Raw genomic sequence first — 6,409 nt, forward strand, 5'->3', positions numbered from 1 at the left:
AGACTTCTTAAACCCATATCCGATTCGGACGCTAGACAGGCAAGCACAGGATAAGATAGTAGGAGATAGGAGGCCCGGTGACCCTCCAAGCAGTGCATGCGGCTACAGCAGCCCGGCATCAGGCAAAACACTGAGGCCATTCGCCTTCCTGCAGAATTCTATGCGAGATACGCTATAAAATTAGCTTTGCACTTAGGAGGTCTTCCTGAATTGGCTCAAAGTGCTTTGGTGATCCCCCTCCCCAAGGCCACTCAGATAGGGGCCACAGTTAGGGAGTATAGGCCACGGTTAATGCTCACTTTGGATTTTAAGCTCCGTAGCAAAATATTTGCACTCAGATTGCTCCCGCACATGAAAAGACTCATACACCCCGATCAGAATGGCTTTATTTCCTCCCCCCGTGTTATTAGAAACCTCCCTAGCCAGCATCAAAACCCTGAAGTCGGGCTCTCCCTCTGATCCTTGTCCAGCAAAATTGTTAGTGTCTATTGCACAGGCAAATAATCTGGTGGTAAATACAATTTGCAACACTTAATTAAAATCTGGACACATGCCATCTAGATGGAAGCATGCAAAAATGTTGCCACTGCTGAAAAAACTGTCCGCTGACTCAGAAATTCCAGAAAGTTACAGGCCCATCTCCCTTCTCTCTGCCTTCTCTAAGGTGTTGGAGAAATATGTTAACTCAGTAATTACTGAATATGTGGAAACCAACAGCCTTCTCCACAGCAGTCAGTCCGGGTTTAGAGCCAACTATAGCGCAGAGTCTGCTTTGTTAAAAGTCTCCAAACTCAGTAGAGAATGCTTGGATGGTGGTGGTAAAACCATTCTGACAAGTTATGAAAAGGAGCTCTCCCAGTTAGTTGTAGGCCAAGAGGAGGGAGATCAAGGTACACAAAGCGTAAACAAATACCTCTTTAAAGACCTATATTACTTTTAACAAGGTAATGAATCCAACAAATATTTTCTTATACAGGGATGCTATAAATAGACAAGACTTTAAAGTATTATAAACATATTATTTTATTATATTTTGCTTTTGTCTTTTTTTGTCATTTTACTTTTTAAAGGTTTGTACATATATACATTAACAGCATCACATATAACGAGTCATAAATGATCCTAATACATTAAATAGATTGCCAAGAGTGCAGTTAAATAAAGTGCAATATAAAGAAGATTTTTTGAAGAGAAAGTTTTGCCCCTATTGCTAATATATCTTGGTAACATGCATACTTACATACATACCAATCATACAATCACATTCATAAGTGTTTAAAACCAACAAAAAAAACATACGAACACACTAAATAAGAAGAAATAACAACCCTAAGGTGCAGATGGTAATACACTTTCCACAGATGGTATATGAGTGAGGATTCCACCAACTTTAAACGATGATCTGTGTGGTATTGATCATTCTTTGATACATTATCCAGATCTTGTTAGGATGTACGGCCTACGTACGTTTCGGTGAAACAATCACCTTCTTCAGGGCCAAGATGGAGAAACAAAACAAAACTGATACAAGCAATCAGTGAACAAAGGTTAAAAATAAGGGGCAATACATTTTTTCCTTTTCTGAAAACAAAAAGAGACATGTATGAACATTTATACATCCTGCATGATATTACTCAGTCATTTACAGAGTTTATGCATTTTGGCATTTATACATTTATTAAACAAGCATCCTGTAAAGTATATAGTCTAGCAGATCAAATTAATTACATTTAAAAGTAAAGACTGCTATAGTATAGGGAGAAAAAAGATCCAAAAAGATGCAGACATGGAGGGTATAGAGAAAAGTAATCAGGTACCATAACCGAGATGGTGAGGCATATAACCACCCTGTGTCGTCATGAAGAATGACATGATTATGAAGGAAGGGCTGTGTTAAGGTTTCAGGAGGATCCCAGTGTGAGCACCATGGTGAAGGAATAAAAGTGAAAGGTTTAACATGTGTGGTCATTACCTATTGCAGATCACATCGGTGTGCAGTAGAGGGGATATGTGTCGTCACTTGAAACTAAATAGTGGGATCTGGAGGAACAAAAATTACTGGTGAGGTGAGTTGGAATGGTACGCAAAAGCTATAACTCGGCAAGCTTTTAGGGGCATTACCTGCTATGGCTAATAAGATGGAAAAAGTATTATTCCATGTTGTTCTTTATATTTTGATTGCATGTTGGAGAGACCAACGCTGATAAGGTTCAAAAAGTCCTCATAGGGTACTGCACGGGATAAGATGCAAACATAGTTTGAGTAAAGGGACAAGAGATTAATGTATAGTAGATGGTAAAAAATTAAAAAATAAAAAAATATAAGTAATATACCTGATCTTCTTAAAGTTTGCTGTTGACCAGTAAGAAGTTATGTTTCATTGTACCTGTAACAAGCATTAGGGAAGTGAGGGTAAGTATCTAAAGTTTGATGATATATTATGCCATAAACAAAATATATCCACAGAACCTAACTGGAGCGTCAGGCTTGCTAAAAACAGTTTTTATAGTATGACATTCTTAGTGACGTATGGAACGAGTGGTTCAGCGCAATAGAAACGTGCATAAAGGATAGTAAAAAGGTAAAACCATTCTGATCCTGTTAAACCTATCAACGGCCTTCGATACCGTGCCCCATGATAAACCTTTGGACAGGATCCAGGTTCTCGGTATCGGAGGCTCAGTTTTAAAGTGGCTTGCCTCCTATGTGAAAGACAGGGATCAGGAGGTTTGGATTTCTACTTTTGCAGCTGGAATCCTGGGAATGGAGGTGGGAGTCCCTCGGGGCTTCATTCTGAGCCCCACATTATTAAATCTTTATATGTCTCCTTTAGCTGTCCTAGTGGAGATATACAGAGCAAAAATCATCTCATACGCTGACGATACTCAGCTCCTTTTCTCCTGTGACAAAGGGAAAAGCTTAGAGAGATCCAAGATTAAAATTTGCCTCTCTAAAGTGTTTGCATGGCTAAGTTCGAACCAGCTTAAATGCCAGCTGGAAAAATCAGAAATTATATTTTTTGGCACTCAACCGCCAGATGACTGGAGACTCAGGTGGCCATAAGATATGCTGCCACAGCTCGCTGCACAACAAAAGGTAAAGAATTTGGGCGTCTTGATAGATGATCATCTATCTATGAAGGCCTAGGTCCAATCAGTGGTGGGAACGTTCTTTGGCCTCCTCGGGATGCTGAGGAAGTTCCTTCTACTCCTGACTTGAGACTACAGGAGATATGTGGTATAGGCACTGATTACTGCAAGACTGGACCATGTGAATGTACTCTACCTCAGCCTTCCAGAATATCTTCTCAAGCGTCTGCAGGTGGCACAAAATGCCGCCGCCAGAGCCATCCTCAGGCTTCAAGCCAGGACTCATATGTCTCTGTTGTAAAATGAATCAGGAACAATGAATATCTGTAGAGATGCTTTGAATGCAGAGGCACATCAACAATCTATCAATTGCTTTGCAGGCAGAACAGTACAACTGCTCTGGTGCCTAGCAGCCACTTGGGTTCTACATGGAACACACAATAATCATGAAAGATGCACTGCAATTAAAGAGACAGTAATGGTTGTAGAGAAACAAATGAAAGATGTAACAGTCTCCCCATCTCAGAGCACTCCATTGGCTCACGGTAAAGAATAGAATCAGATTTAAAGCTATGGTGCTATTCTTTAAAGCTTTGTATGGTATGAGGGCTAAATACCTTTGCAGAAGGATTGCACACTGCTTTCCTTCCAGGACTTTGAGATCTTCCTCGATGACTCTAGCCACGGTCCCTAGAAATTCCTGCGTCCGGGCTGGGGGCTCCTCGTTTGAGTTTCCTGGTGCTCAGGCCTGGAATGCGCTGCTTACTTCACCGAGAGCGGTGACAGATTTAGCTACTTTCAGGAAGCATCTCAAAATTCTGTTTTTTAACCAATGAGTGTGAGTATTTGCCCCTCGCTTTCTGATGTCCTCTCTTCCACTTGTGGCTGGTAGGGGAGGTCTACTCCAGGGGCCTTTCAAGGCCGGGACACTCTTTTGAGTAGCTGTGCACTATAGAAGCCTTTATTCATTCATTCGCAACAACTCTTATAATCTCCGCAGGCTCTACTCCATTCTTGAAATATATGCCACACACTGCTGTACTCTCAATCGACCTCGAAAAAGCATTTGACACAGTTGGCTGGAACTATTTGTTTGAGGTAATGCTACATATGGGGCTTGGGAACATTTGGGTGAAATGGGTGCAACTCCTTTATGAATCCCCCACGGCGAAGGTTAGGACAGGTGGAGCTGTGTCCATATCAGGTCACATGAGAACCCGGCAGGGGTGCCCCCTCTCGATCCGCCTATTTGCCTTGCAGCGACGGCCCGTGGAGGGAGTTACGGTGGGGCAGGAGGGCGGGGAGGGGGAGGGGCAGGGTGGAGGTTGCTAAAAACCGGCATATGGATAATTGCAGGTAAGTAAACAATTTAATTAATAAAACGAATTTCGTAGCTCGCACTGCATTGCATTTTGCGATGCAAGGCGCGCTACGAAATTCGTTTTATTAATTAAATTGTTTACTTACCTGCAATTATCCATATGCCGGTTTTTAGCAACCTCCACCCTGCCCCTCCCCCTCCCCGCCCTCCTGCCCCACCGTAACTCCCTCCACGGGCCGTCGCTGTTGCCTTGGCAATTGAGCCGCTCGCGGAACTGATTCGTATAGGTGGCAAGGAGATGGTACAATGCCCCATGACAAGAAGAAGAGTGGCAACCGCAGTGTCATGCTGGCAAAGAAAATCATCATCAAAGATGGGGACAAGCCCCAAGGAATCGGTTCTCCCAGCGTCTATCATGCCGTGATAGTAATATTTTTGGAGTTTTTCGCTTGGGGACTTTTAATGGCATGTTAGTGGTCTTGCATGAAACCTTCCCGAAACACACATTTCTAAAGAATGGCTTGATCCAAGGCCTAAAGGGCTCGCTATCGTTCCTCAGTGCTCCTCTCATAGGTGTCCTTTCTGATGTTTGGGGCCAAAAATCCTTCTTGATGCTAAAAGTCTTATTTACTTGCGCTCCAATTCCATTAATGAAGATCAGTCCATGGTGGTACTTTGCAGTTATCTTTGTTTCTGGAGTTTTTTGCAGTGTCGTTCTCTGTAGTTTTTGCATATGCAGCAGATATAACTCAAGAACATGAAAGAAGCATGGCCTATGGTTTGGTTTCTGCAAAGTTTGCAGAAAGTTTGTTTACTAGTCCCGCGATTGGAGCATATCTGCATCATGTCTATGGCGACAACTTTGTGGTGGCCCTTACAACTGCAATAGCTTTGTTGGATATCTGTTTTATACTTGTAGCTGTCCCTGAATCTCTGCCAGAGAAGATGCGACCTGCATCTTGGGGTGCTCCAATTTCATGGGAGCAGGCAGACCCATTTGCTTCTTTAAAGAAAGTTGGCCAAGATCCTATTATTCTTCATATGTGCATAACGGATTTCCTCCCCTACCTTCCTGAGGCGGGACAGTATTCCAGCTTCTTCCTTTATCTCAGGCACATTATGGGCTTTTCTGCTGACAGCGTTGCAGCCTTTATAGCAGTTCTGGGGATTCTGTCAATCATTGCACAGACCATAGTCTTGAGTTTGTTGAGGCGATCCATTGGAAATAAAAATACTATCTTGTTGGGTCTGGGATTTCAAATATTACCGCTTGCCTGATATGTCTTCCGCCCTGAACCTTAGATGATGTGGACTGCTGGAGCTGTTGCAGCCATGTCAAGTATCACTTTCCCTGCTACTCGTGCTTTAGTCTCTCGAACTGCTGGAGAGGATCAACAAGGTGTTGGGCAGAGAATGATAACTGGCATTCGAGGGCTGTGTAATGGCTTGGGACCAGCACTCTATGGCTTTATATTCTATATTTTTCTTGTGGAACTAACAGAGCCAACAATAACTGAAAATGAGCCTGGAGAAAATAGAGTCGCACAACATCATCCTCAACAGAATTCCATCATTCCTGGACCACCATTTCTATTTGGTGCATGCACCGTGGCGTTAGCTCTGCTTTTTGCCTGGTTTATCCCTGAACACACTAATCGGAGCGCGTGTTCTGGCAGTTGGAAAAGGCACTGTGGTGGCCATGGTCACCTGCACAGTCCTCAGGCCCCTGGAGAGGCCAAAGAACCCTTATTGCAGGATACAAATGTATGACAGCAATCTGTTTGTAATTACTTAATTTTATTTCTTTACATCAGCAGTTTCTGGATGTATAACCAATTCAGATGGACATTTTCTAAGGTGGCCCTAAATTTATTTAAGCCTGCAATTTTTGTAAAAACTGAAAAAAGCTAAAATATAACCAAAGATGGTATGACTAACTCATGTTTTGTCACAGTTGTTAAAAATGCACTTGCTATTGTAGCTTTAGTCTCATGCTGTT

At 42.6% G+C, this 6,409-nt stretch overlaps 1 pseudogene; it reads left to right on the forward strand.

The window, feature by feature from the left end:
• The first annotated feature begins 4,716 nt into the window (after nt 1-4,716).
• LOC147698490 (solute carrier family 71 member 1 pseudogene) lies at nt 4,717-6,180 on the forward strand (annotated as a pseudogene).
• Nucleotides 6,181-6,409: the final 229 nt, after the last annotated feature.

Source organism: Lissotriton vulgaris, chromosome 8, assembly GCF_964263255.1.
Source record: "Lissotriton vulgaris chromosome 8, aLisVul1.2, whole genome shotgun sequence".
Taxonomy (NCBI): Eukaryota; Metazoa; Chordata; class Amphibia; order Caudata; family Salamandridae; genus Lissotriton; species Lissotriton vulgaris.